The sequence below is a fragment of the Myodes glareolus genome, chromosome 5, assembly GCF_982192425.1.
Source record: "Myodes glareolus chromosome 5, mMyoGla1.1, whole genome shotgun sequence".
Taxonomy (NCBI): Eukaryota; Metazoa; Chordata; class Mammalia; order Rodentia; family Cricetidae; genus Myodes; species Myodes glareolus.
The window spans coordinates 90045906-90059888 of record NC_142030.1 but is presented as its reverse complement, the minus strand read 5'-3'; the positions used below and the strand labels follow the sequence as shown (position 1 = coordinate 90059888).

The following is a 13983-nucleotide window of genomic DNA, read 5'->3' as shown; positions in this document are numbered from 1 at the left end:
GGGGGACGGGAGGGTGGGGGAAGGGGAGGAGACTGCTTTCACTAGCTGCCTTCAGTGACTCTTCACAGTCACTACAAATATGCAACTCACACCAGTTGGACCTGGGAGCCCCATGTCCGGACTCCTTTCCAGTGCCAAATACTGCTTCAGACATTGCCACTGTGAGGGGTGTGACTTGGTATTGATGCTTCTTTTAGTTGGAATGTTTCCTCTTCTGTTTTAAAAAGCAAACAAGCACAAAGCAACTACCCTGGTCTATTCCTTCTCGTCGCTGATGCTAAGTCTTTGTCAGTTTCTCCCCTCTCTGGGGTTGCCAAGGCGGGTGCCCAGCAGAGCACTGAGCAACAAAGCAGCTCCTCTGCCCCAGCCCAGACTAGATCCCTCCACCATGAAGACCCATTCCCCTTCTCGGTGCTGTGGGGAAGGTTGAATGGCTTGCACCTTTTCTAGTGCCTGCCCTTGGGGGATGCACGGATTAGAAGGGCAATGTGGCACCCTTCCTCTTGTAGAAGTGTGTGTGTGTGTGTGTGTGTGTGTGTGTGTGTGTGTGATGACATATATATATATATATATATATATATATATATATATATCCAAAATGTGTTTATTGGGATGGTTCCCACTCATCTCAAATCAAGTGCTTTTCAGTGCTGCTTCCTCCTGAAGGAGCATCCTTCTGTCAGTCTTGCTTTCCCGCCTGTAGGCTGACAGAGAACAGTGGAGCAGCCGACACTCAAGGCTACTACTGTCTGTGCATGGCTAAAGACCGTGGTGATTTTATAGTATCCTGGGCATTTCACATCCATAAAGTAGGAATTGGGCCTCTGCACCAGGCACTTTTTCTTGTGTTTCTTCTTTTCCTCCTCTGGAGAGGGATGAAGGAGATCCTTTGCGAGAGGCAAATTCTCATAGGGAGGTTGTCACAGCCGGAAAGGCTGACCCTTCTTTCCCGGGGATGGAGGGACAGTAGCACCCTAGTGTTCAGCCCAGGGCCCTCCCGAGAGCAGCTGCTGCAGCTGCAATGACTGCAGTGGCATTCATGAACACCGGTGGCAGGCAGGTGCAGGTGAGCAAACACGGGAAAGGGGTATCAACATTATCCCAGAAGGAAGGCAGCCCCGCAGGTGAGGCAGAGACAAAAGTCAGTACATCGAAACTACTCAAGTCCAAACCCTGAGACGCTACGTGAAAGTTCACGCTCAACCAACAACAGAAAAGGAGACAAAGGGACAGGACAGCGATGGTTAGAGTGGGGACAGCCACCTGAGGGCTCCACTGTCCCATCACTGGATGACCCTTTCATGGGAGGACAGAACCGGCTATGTTGGAGAGCCATTGTTTAAAGCCACAGCCAATACCACACATCAATGTTTCATATGTTAGTTGAGCAACTGGGACTGTAAATTCTTTAAAGGCAGGAATCGTGTCATATGAGAGTCCTCCAAATGCTCCCCCAGCAGTTAGCACAGAGCTGTGCTCATGAGTTTTTAATAACACCCATGGGATCATATTCTTTTGGGTCTCACAAAAAGAATGATGAATAGTAAGTGGATTTACTGGCCCATGATCCTTTCTCACACATACTTCTCTTTGAAAAAAATATATTTTATATACTTGGATATATATACATTTTTTCCAAGTATATAAAAAGTGCTTTTAATTTTGTGGCCCATGTCTTTTCTAAAATGTCAATGCAGTAAGGAAACAGATACATTTACTCTACTTTACAGAAATGGTAATTGACACCTAGTATGTTTAATTGACTTGCTCCTAAAGACAGACTGAACCCTGAAACACAGATCCACTGACTCCGCGGGAACTCTGTCCCACAGCTGTGTGCTCCTTGTTCTCCTTCTGGTCCCCAGTCACCAAGCCTTAACAGGTACCCCAGACACATTCTGGCTTTTGTTCTGGTAATACAAACCAGCAACAGAGGTCCACTTCTGACTTCAGCAGAGCCGACAGGTAACAGAATTGGATAACGGCCAGGAGTTTGTGAGCTGTGACTAGCCCATCTCCGTGTGCACGGAGGAAAGTTTGTGTACTGTTTCAGAACAGACAAAAGAACGCAGTGGGTAAGTCTCCAGGTGAGAAGGGACTCTAAACAGGTGCTCGGCATATGCTGGTGCCAGTGTAAACACACACATACACACACACACACACACACACACTGAGAGCTCACTTCAGGGGTCCGTGATTAAAAAGGCAATGTTAAGTTCTATTAAAATAATGTAAATAATACAAATACTAGTAAATAAATAAGGCATGTGATACACTGATAATGTCAGACTTGGGGAGGCTGAGGCAGAGAATCTCAAGTTCAAGGACAGCCCACGCAGCATACTGGACTGACCAGCAGGAGGAGGAGACCCATCAAGTTGTCAGACACTTGCCGCTCTAAAAGTTTTGAGAGGGAAGAATTTGAGGGGGGATAAAGGCTTTGAGGAAAAGGAGCTCTTTCTTGCCGGGAGATATCAAAGCAGGATCTATGCTAGAATGTCGACGTGTAAAGATTTTTACTATATTTTGTCCTGGATCTTCTATTACTTTATTAATAGAAAATTTTAATGTCCCTAGAATCTAGTCTCCTTCCTAGCACCTAAACCTCAAAGGAAAGCTGACCACACGTGAGAAAGGAAAACGGCCTCCTTTATTATTACAGCTAAGGTAAGATCTTTATTCACGTGGCCATTGCGTAATGGGCCTTTTGCAACAATACTATTAGAAGGTAGGTGCCATTATTAGTATTTTACGCAGGGGGCACCACAGCTCAGAAAGGTTACATGTTGCTTAGGGTAATAACATAGGCAGCAAGTGGCAGAGGACTGGAAGCAAATCCTGGTCACCTGTCTCTCAAATCTTTATCTGGTGCTAAATCCTGAGTCGTGTGGTTGTTATGTATTTATGTATGATGGGGTTAGGGAACACACACGCTATTTTTGTTGTCATTAACCCAGGTTTACTGAAAATACTACAGCACACCTGAAAAGATTCAAATGACTCCATGTAGTGTTTTGACATTCATCCCAGCTGAGTGACCAGCAGAGAGAACAATGTGCCCAAACCCAAAAGCTCCGGGTGTCCTTTTGGTGTCAGGATCTACCTCAGTGACGGCCTGACTCAAGACTTGGATCTCAGAAGCATCACCACCTTCCATTCCTCCCCCCACCCCCGCCCCGCCCCACAGTCTGATGGATCCGTGGTTCGCAAGTCTCAGAGCCAGCTTCATCAGAGGCGGCACAGAGGCAGCACACTCTGCTACAAACGCTGGGAGTGAGGGTGATGTCCTGGTGCCGAAGTCCAGGCTCCCTGGTGTTCCCCGGGTGGCCTGGGCCACCTTCCTCCTGCTTTCCCAGCAAAGGCAGCACGTGGTGGTAGGTCGCAGTGAAAGAGGGAAGAGGGAGAGATACTTTGTTTTACAAAGTTACCCACCGATGTTCTCAGAAACCAATTCACTATTACAGGATCCCAGTTGCAGAGTTTGTTATGTGGATTTAGAGGGTGACTAACAGTAACGAGAGGGGTGCTCGGGTGACCACCAACACCACCGACGTTCAAGACAACGAAAAGGGCCCAGGAAGGGAACCTGGGAAAGCAATGCCAAGTCCAGGCGCGCTCTGGACTGGGGATTGGAAATGTTAGAGGTTCTAGAGCCCAGAGCTTCCGGGTTGCTCACAAAGGGCGGGTCCGGCCGTCTATGAACTTCGAGGAGAGTCAGAAAGTGTGGAAATGTTCAAGCTTCAGGGATTTAGCGACTCGGGCAGCAGGTGGCAGGGGAGGGGAGAGTGGGAGCGCACCGGAGGCACCGCCGTCGCCGCCCTTCCTGGAAGGTCGTTTTTTGCGCTGCCCAGTGAAGAGCGACCCACGCTCTCAAACCTAGGGTCCCCACCCACCTCCCCCGCAAGCTTTGATTGGCCCGCTTCGTCACTAGACGAGCCAGTCAGAAGCTTGTTACCAAGGCGGAGCTTCCCCAGACCGGGCGGAGGCTGCAGCCCCAGTGTTGTTGCTGAGCAAGGAAAGCAGCTTTGCAAGCCTGTTCAGTACTTTAAATCCTAGCCAGATGCTACCGTAGGGACTGACGGAGGAGGGTGGGAGGCCGCGGGCTCCACCCTAGTTACAGAGCCTGGAGGCAGGGAACAGACACCTGCCTGCTCTGCTGCCCCAGCCTGCGCTTGCCCTCCTCCCCTCTGCTCTCCCTCGCTGGGCAGATCTGATTCAAAGCAACCGGTGGAGGCACTGCCAGGTGCCCAGCTGTCCCAGCTGAAAAACATCGTCATCGCCGCCTCACCTCTGAGCAAGACAGAACTGTCTCCGTGGGGAGGTGCGGACTCCACCAACTCACAAGTTTAGGTCCCCCACCATCCGACTATAAAATGAAGACCAAGTGACCCCTATGGGCAGGACTGGACAGGCTAAAGGCCTCGGAAAATAGGAGGCTTAAATGGCAAGACGCCTAACCAGTTAAGCTGACTATCCCATCTCAAAATCCAACTAGCAATGCTGGGGATGCTACAAAGCAAGAGTCTGGCCCAAAGTGCCGCAAGTCCCAGGACAGACTGCTGGTTGAGCTAGTGAGGTGAAGAAGAGTGCGCGTGACAAGAGGGCTAAGGGACAAGAATAGTCTAAGAGCGAGTTTCCAGCCAGAGCGCCATCCCTAACAGGCGGGATGACTGAGACAAACCTACACCGCTGCAAAATACTCCTTTGGCCTCACACCCAATTCCTAAATCCCTGTTTCAGTCTCTACTGCCTCACCTTATGTACAAGTTCGGTGACCGGGTGATGGTAACAATATCAATATTTAATAGCAGTTATTGAGTTTAGTGTGAGCGAGCACTATTCTGGGTGCTTCGTAGCTATCAGCCTATCCCAGTAGAGAAACTTTTTATCTTTGCGTCAAAACCATTAAGAAGCTGTATATCTTGTCTCCTGTCACAGCTGTAAGTGGCACAGTAGGAGGTGAATGTATGTCTTTTCTGGGGGACCCCTTTCAATCTTGATCTTAATCATCACTGTCACTTTGTAACCTTCCTGTCAGGTCAGGTGTGGCAGTGCGATTCTTGTAATACCAGCTCCTGGTTGGCTGAGGCAGGAGGGCCATGAATTTGAGGTCAGCTTGGGCTAACTTAGTGAGACTTTGTCTCCCTTCCTCAGCAAAGTAGCCTTTCCTCCAGTATTGCCAAGAAAGGTGTGACTCGGCCAGATACAATGGCTCAAGCCTTTAATCCTAGCACTCTGGAGGCAGAGGCAGGCAGAGCTCGGTGAGTTTAAAGCCAGTCTGGTGTACATAGGAAGACCCAGGCCAGGACTGCACAGAGAAACACTGTCTCAGAAAGTGGGCGAGGGGGCTCATTCCCTATCTCTGTAGAAGTCCCTAGGAGCAAGGTCCAGCCCCACTCAGAGCAGTGGGAAGGAAGATGGGGAGAGGACTGGAGGAAAAGCGATTTTTTGTGTTAGTGAATTTTACCACTATTTTAAAAAAGAAGAAGAAGCCTAGAGCAATCTTCTCACCTATATGCCCTGTCCTGGTCAACTGAGCCAGTTTAGAACATCCCCCAAGGGTCAGAAATGCTCCCCTAAACTGCGCAGTTTTGTTGTCTCTTTCCAAAATAGGGCAGGCACCAACCTGGAAGCCCAGGCATGGTAGGCAAAGGTAGCAGGAGTGCCTGAGAACTTGGCAGGCAGTCCCATTTTACAAGCCTTCTCTTTCTCCCCTTTCCCTTCTCTAGCATGCCCCTCCCTACTCCCTCCAGCCTGCACCCTTTCCCAGCTCACGGGGCACACCATCTGTCTGTTGCCCCCCTTCCTCGGGACTTAGATCCTTTATTGAGACCTTTAAATAATTAAATGCCCCAAAGCTTCCCCTGCATTGATCCCAGCCCCAGGCCCGGGGTGTTATTCAAAGGCCAGAAGCTGGACTGGAGAGCTGCCAACCCCACCACCGCTATTCAGCTCCCCCCACCCCCAGCTCAGCTGCCAGCCTATGGCTAATAGGGCCTTTCTCCTGCTTCTGCCCCGTCTGCCAAGCACAGTCCGGGGGTGGGGGGTGAGGGGTAGGGAGGGAGAAGGTCCACTACACGCTCATTTGGTAAAGGATGGGACCGAAGACCCAGGGAGGGTTAGACCAGCATTACCAGCCTCTGTGGAGGAACTAGGACCACTGCCTTCCTCTCGGTTTTAGCCAAAGTGAGACTAGGAGTTGTCAATCACCTGAGCAACGTGGGGCTTGGTCAGCCTCCTCATTCATGCAAATAACCCTGGCGAGTCGCTTAAAGTTTAGTCTAGACACAAAAGAACTGTGCGCCTCCCTCCGGCTGCCCTCCCTCCCGCAGCCACCCGGCCCAACGACAAAAGGCCGGGGCCCAGCGGTGCGTGAAGAGTGAATGGGCAAGACCCTCCCTGGTGACGTCCCACTAGACAGATGGTAACAGTTACCCCGCACCAGTTGCAGGCCGTCTTTCATCCTCCTCCCCACCCCACGTAAAGGAGGAAGGCCGGGTGGCTCAGGAACTCTCCGCTTTCTCCACCCTGGTGGGGGGCGGGGGGATGGGGGTAAGGCCCAGAAGGTGAGAGGCAGGCTAGCTGACGCTGGCTGTTTGGCTGCCAAACAAAAAGGTTGCTGAATGGCCGATGATGGGCCCAGCTTGCCCATCTGTGCGCCTCTGGGGAGCTCTGCCCCCACGCTTCTCCTCGGCTTCTGGCCAGCCTTAAGGAGAGCCAGGGCCTCTGGGAAGAGGGGCCGCGGTCTGGGGCAGCTCACTAAGCCTCAAGTCGTTGGGCTTTGTGTTCTCAGGCTGTCGCTGCGAGAAAATCCCTTGACCTGCATTGTTTTGCCGCTTCAGAAATAGGTTAAATGGAAAACCCAAGCCCTGAGGGGCAGATGGAGAGCTAACTAACAGTGTGGTGGTGGGAATGGTCTAGAAGGCCAAGAGTGGAAGGCTTCCTTCTCAGCTCACCCTCTGCTTGCGGCATAATTCTAGACCAGTCATCACGAGGCTGTCAGAGTTGCAGTTTCCTCTGAACCCCGGGGTATCAGCACCCACTCTGATACCTCCCAGCGTGGCAAAGCAGCTGCAGTGCGATCCAATACTCTAAACAGCAGACAGGCTATGGGAAAACGGGGCTTTGCTCTCATTGTCCACACACTCACACTATCTGGGGACAGGTATGGCACTTTAAATAGTCTTCAGAATCCTTCCCTGGTCATTTTGCAAAGTGACCAAAATGAAAGAAAGGTGATGGAAACACCTTGGAGAGAGCACAGGCAGAGCCAGCGCCTCACACCAGGCTCCTGAATCCCAGATTCTTAGCTCCGCCTTTGTCTGCCTTCAGTGGTGTCAGAGAGCTTGCCTAACACCGGCAAGACCCCAGGTTCCATCCCCCCAAACCAAAAATCAGTAACGACGACAATGAGACGAAACTGTTCCAAATCAAAGGGGTGTGAGTTATCATCTCGATGCCCACGAGCTCCGGCCTGAATACCCGGCTGCTCCCGCAGACTGACTGAACTGTGGGGGGGGGGGGGGGGGGTGTGCAAGCTGCCACGGTGGCTCTCCTCTGAGCTAGCATCTGTCCCTCGCTTCTGCCCACACTGACCACCCATCGTTTGCTTCGACCACAGTGGAGGTGTCTAAGCTGGTTTGGGTTTTTAGTCTCGGCATTAAGACACTGAAGATGTGTTTCCTGCGAAGGGACTTCTCAAGACATCTGTTTCCCAACCCTGCACAAGCTAACCTCACCCGACCCTGGTCATCCCCTGGTCCAGCAATGACGGCAGCACTTAGAGCCATCATCCTGTGCTGAAGCCCGAAGAGTCAGTGTCTCGGGTCCGGTACTTTTGTGTGTAATTATCCTGCCACCTCCTTCCGACTGGCAACATCCTGAGGACCAATTCTTGGGTTCTCTCCCCCTGCCAACCCCAAATTGCGCAAAGATCCATCTCTGCCCTTAAGAGGCTCTGTCCTTAAGACACTCTTTGCCAGCTAAAGGACTGAAACTCGAAACCATATATATATGGTCTTTCAAGTTGTCATGTGCACCCAGCCCTGTGTGGACCCTGGGCTCTGACATAATCCTCCTCAACCTTCAAATTCACAGAACACCATGATTTAATAAGTACATTGACATCCTGCTGAACCCTGCTAGCTATCTCTGAATCTTGTCTTAGCACATAAGCAGTGCTCTCTTTCCCCCCCTGGGTGGTACCAACAGGAAAGCCTATTAGCCAATCAGTGGCTATGACAGGGAGGTTATTTGCCTTTTGTAAAAACAAGAGAAGCCACGGGCCCTAAGCCTCCACCCTGAGCAGACTGGTAAGAAAGGAAGTGGGTCACAATGAACACAGGAGCTTCTGTGTTTTGCATTAGGACCGGGAAGTCAGGAGCTGAAATTCCTGATTGCGGTGAAGCAATCAATCTGTCCAGTTGGCTGGTCTGTGTTAGACAAGGATTTTTCCAACTGGAATGAGTCAAAGGGCAAAAGAGAAACTCTATGACAAGCCTAGAACAGACACCCTGCTCGCCATAGTCCTTGCTTCAGCACCATGCTCTGCCCTGTGTTTGACACAGACACTGTGGAAGGTATTGAGCAATGTCAGGGCTGATCTCATGAACCTTCTGTTCAGGCTGAATTAGGACAGATAAACAAAGACAACTTTATAGAGAACATGCGTACATCTGCACACCACACACACAAGCACACTCACTCACTCATACACAAGCACACACTACCACTTCCAAAGATGTGGCCAAGGGAGGACGCAATGGCTTCTGACTGTAAGAACCTGACAAGACCAGGCATAGTGGCACATGCCTGTAATCCCAGCACTCGGGAGGCAAAGACAAGTGGATCTCTGTGAGTTCGAGGCCAGCCTGGTCTACAGAGTGAGTCCCAGGACAGCCAGGGCTACACAGGGAAACCCTGTCTCAAATGATTCCCCCTCCAAGCAAACAACAAATAAACTAACAAAATGTCTAAAGAGTCCAGGATATAGGAAGGTGGTAGAGCTTGTTAGCATTCAGGAGGCCCCGGGTTCAATCCCCAGCAGCAAGATAAAAATCACTAAAGAAATGGTAGCAATTTTACAATAAGTAGCAGTCTGAGCCTGGGCATAATTGATATGTGTGATTTAGATTCCAGACTGCTTCCCTTCTGTGTACTACCTGCAGGGAGTACACTACGCTGTGGGATAAAGGTCCCTGCCATTCAGACCTGAAGGCTAGGAGCGGCAGGGAGAAACGGGAGAAAGCCTGGATTCAGTGTGGCTTCGCTAATGATGATTAGAAGCTTCATTTTAATCTCCTTTCCTCCTGCTTTCTGCCTCTTGTCTTTCCTCCCCCTCCTCTTCCTTGTTTGCTGCTTCTGTTTATCTAGGTAGTCCTGTATTTCCTAGCGCTGCGCCTGTGGATACTTTGCTCGAGCTGAGCCTCTGTCTTCTGGTTGTCAGATACAGTGCCAGCCCCACAGGGTCGCTCTGAGGATTTAATGAGATGTGCGTCTCACTTCTGTCATGTGCTGCTCTGGTTTCTGTGGTTATGTTTTCAACCACGGTACTATTGCCGAGGACCTACTAAGTGCCAGGCCCTTTGCAAGCACTACAGACACAAGGGGGTATCCAAACCCACAGCCCTGGTCCCTCGGATTTAACAGCCCAGCTGGATCACAGGCAGAAGTGAAACTATCATGAGGTTTTATGTATCGTTTCAGCTCATATGGCTTCCCTGCCTGCCTGAGTGAGTGGCTGGGGAGAAACCCAGCGGTGGCTGGGATATGAGGTTTGGAATTGAGGTAGGCAAGCGTTTAGGTATTTCAAGGCATGAATTATGAATATTGAGACTTTGCCAGGATCTCCTGCAGGCGACTCCATCCATTTCATGGCAGAAGGACGAGGAGGGTGACCTGGTATTTATTAAGTCAAATCCCTGGGTTTCTTACACCAGGATTTGACTCAATAAATGTTACGGTCCTTGGGGGTAACCCCCACTTTAGGCCCTGACCCCTCCTTTCCCTCTAGAGAGGGAAATTGGGGATCAGAGCTGTGAACAGGAGTGTTACAAAATGCTCCCTCCCTCCCGAGTGACTCACCAGCAGCCCTGCCCTGGTCTTCCTTCTTACCCATCATTGTTTACATGCTCTCTGAAAGTCAGGTGCCAAGAGGCAGCTGCTGTTTGTGGTCTGTTCTCCCCAGATACAGCAACACGGCCTCCTACGCTGGGCTGCCATTGGCTAACAAGAAACCAGACCAGACTCCCTCCCCACTCCAGCCAGCAAATAGAGAGGGCACAGGAAACACCTGGAGGAGAGGGCAGCTGGCAAGGGAGTGCCGCCCAAGAGAAAAAAGGGTTTGGGGATATACGGTTGGGGGAGGGGGCCGAGTGCTTCATTGTACTGCTCTTGGCATCCACCAGCTGCTGAGAACTGACAGCTGAACACCACCCCAGACCCCCACCCTTACACACACACACACACACACACACACACACACACACACACACACACACACAAAGAGAACGTCCCTCTCGGGCACCAGCTTTCATAGTACCAGGACAAGAACAACCATACAGAAAGACTCCTTGGAGGGCTTTTCATAGCTCTGATTTTACCCCAGCCTCTGATTTTGAGCCTCTTTAAGTCCAAGCATGAAAACAGCTTCCCTGAGGAAGGAATGAGCCCACGTTCTATGAAAGCTCCTCCAGGAGTGCAAGTCCATGTATTCGTCAGCTCATTCGTCCGGATTCCCACCCCTATTTGCTCATTCGCTGCTTGTTATCTCTAGCTGGGGTTCAGGACTGAGCAATCTGAACCGAAACAATCAAAGGAGGCTCTGCCACCACCGTCCTCCCAGAAGATGTTGGCTCTGGTGAGACCGTGCACCCTGCGTGCACAGGTAGGCAGACTCAGCTTATGGCACCCCTTCGCCTTTCTTAGAAAAATTTCCCAGAGGGAAAAAAGTCTCTTTTAGCCCCAGTATGGGAGGACAGGAGAACAAGAGCAGGCCCTGGAACTGCCTGTGGGCATACGTGGTTATTTTTACCTTTTCACTCCGCTGCCAGTGTGCTGAGGCCTGCTCTGCACAAAGTGGTAGGCCAGACACAAGGTAGAATAGAAAATAAAAGACCATGGCTCCTGTCGTGGAGATGCCCATGGTGACAGTTGGAGAAAGGCCCCCAACCTGTAGATCCGCCGTACATCGGCACAAAACAATGTAAGAAGTGTTACCAGAAGCTGGGGGTGTAGCTCAGGTGGTAGAGGACTCAACTGGTAGACACTCATCTGGTTGGCAACATGAACGAAGCCCTTGGCTTAATCCCCAGCACATAAGCTAGGAATGGTGGTGCACAAATGTAATCTCGTCCTCAGAAAGTAGAGGCTAGAAAAGAAGTTCCAAGTCATCACTAGCTACATATTGAGTTCAAGGCTAGGCAGGGCAACATGAGACTGTCTCAAAACACAAGTACGGACTAACTGCATTTGTTGTAAGTTCAAACAATAATCAAATGTATACGTATCGTAAAGGACTGGAGCAAGGCTGTGTTCTGAGAGTATGGGCATTTTTCCTGAGCCCTGAGCTAAGAACACATATACAGCAGACGGTGGAGTTATTCAGAGCAGGTAGCAGAAGAGGCAGTAGAGGAAGGAACAAGCGATACACTCTGCTTTAAGACCATGCCCACCCTCCCCTTCTGGTCACAAGGGCTTTGCTTTCTTCCTCTGTGGTCAAGGTCATTGTATCTCAGAGAGCTTGGGACCATGGCATTGCAAGGCATCAGACTGAGTGCCTGGGTATACAGGGGAGGTGCTCAGACTCCAAAAGAAAGAACCCCTGTGCCACACAAACACTGACAAAGGAAGAAAGGACTTACACACAGGGCTTTAGTGCAGGGGTTCTCAACCTATGGGCTGCGACCCATTTGGCAAACCTCTATCTCCAGAAATATTTACAATTCAAAACAGTGGCAAAATTAGTTATGAAGTAGCAACAAAAATAATTTTATGGTTGGGGGTCGGCACAACACGAGGGACTGAATTAAAGGGTCACAGCGTTAGGAAGGTTGAGAACCCCTACTCTGGAGAAACAGAGACAGGAAAAGATGTAACAAGGAGAAGGGTTCTGGCCTTGGATTTACTGCCATCTCACAGGTTTAGAATGGCAAAGAAAGGTAACAGGGGGAAAATGACACAGTGAGATAGAATCTGGGCTTGTCCCAAGATGCTGGCCTGGCAGGAAGTGGGGCACAGGAGCCCCAGCAGAGGCTGCCAGGGTGCTTGGGAGCAACAGGGGCAAGATCTGGACTCTGTGCTGTCAGGGAATGCGACAGGTTTCAGAGATTCCCCATTCCATCTGGAAACAGAACCGGAACTGTGAGAGTGGCTCACACAGTGAGTTGCCTTAAAACTGAGAAAGCCGAGACCCACAGCAGGGAAGGCACGAGACAGGGGTGCCAAAGACCTCACCATCACTGCCATTTCCTACCAGCCCAGCAGAAAGGCCTCCCATTTCTCAGGGGCTAGTCCAGATCAGCTGTGGAGAGGAAACTGTTGGGGACCGAACAGGGTGCTGCAGCTATTCAGCCTTCAACAGCCAAAGTCAGAGACCTTCCCCGGAGCTGCCTAGCCTTCTCTCCTGGTGATTACTGTGTGAATGTACTTAGGGAGTTAATGGATAACTAAGGCTTATTATGATGTGTCAATAATAGGCTCTTAAGTTCTGAGAGACAGCGAGATTCAAAGCCCTAAATTTTCTTAATAAGATGTGGTCACAGGCTCCCAGTGAGTCCCGGATATTTTGAGCTGAAATGTACTAATAATGACCAATCCCAAATGGGCTTCATTTTCTTTTTTAAAGATCATTTCTGATCTAAATTATTTTCATCTGCCTTTCTCTACTCTGGTCACCTACAACTTTCACTCCCCAATCAGTATTCACCGGCACCTGCGAAGGACCAGACAGCGGTCAGGCAAGGACCAGGTTGTGTTCTAGCTTCCTGCAGATTCCAAGTTACAAGGGCCAGTGGTGAGAAGTGAGCCTACTGAGAACCCAGAGGAAAGCCGTGTATCCTACCAAGGAGATGTCACAGAGAAATTGTCTGAGGTGTGAGTTCACAGGAATCAGTGGGTGAACAGAAGAAGTTGGCACATTCCTTGGGCAAAGATTCAGAGCCCACAGTCTCTTACAGAGGTGAATGGGCACCAGGTAAACATGGAGGAAGCTGCTTCCCATGTCCTAGGGGAAGCAGAGGTAGGCCCCTGTGTATCTTTAGCTCCATTAGGAAGGAGTCAGAGGCACCTCTCTGGAGATCAGTACCTGTCAGTCTACTGGTAATGTCCTCACCACAGAACCTTCCTCCTCCTGTGAGGGCTGGAGAAGGAACCCCCCCACCTCTTCATTTCTGGATGCATCAGAGGTCATACCCCAGGGTCCTACGCATATATATTGTCAAAAAAGCAAAACAAACAAACAAACACCCATGGACTGGATGGGACGTAACTTAGATGGGAGAGTGCTTGGCTAGCATGAACAAAGCCCTGGGTTTAATCCCCAGCCTATGTTTATAATCCCCGTACTTAAGAGACACAGATGGGAGCAACTGGAGTTCACGTTCACCCTTGGGTACATAGTCAACTCCAGGCCAGCCAGGGATACCTGAGACTCTGTTTCAAACAAACAAACAAACAAATAAAGCCACAGAATCTTGTATCATGGTCTCTTTTGCATGATGACAGTGGACTAGAGCCAAGGACTGGAGGCCCTGTTATAACAAGGCTGGGGCTCACTCTCCAGGCTCGCTCCAGTCTCTACCCAGCTGTCTTCACTCATTTACTGCCTGATGTCCATCAGAGTTTAAACGCCCTCTCCCCGAGTGCTGGTAAATAAAGCAGCACTTATTCAACCCACCCGGCTGTTACAGCCTCTTATCTGATGTACTCCAGACAGCCTGTCCGGCTTAGTGGACAAGGGTTGAGCTAAGGCCCGCCCTTGTTTGT

At 50.4% G+C, this 13983-nt stretch overlaps 1 pseudogene; it reads right to left on the bottom strand.

Moving 5' to 3' along the window:
• Window positions 1-590: 590 nt before the first annotated feature.
• On the bottom strand, window positions 591-1206 carry LOC125398172 (small ribosomal subunit protein eS27-like pseudogene; annotated as a pseudogene).
• Between the last annotated feature and the right edge of the window lie 12777 nt (window positions 1207-13983).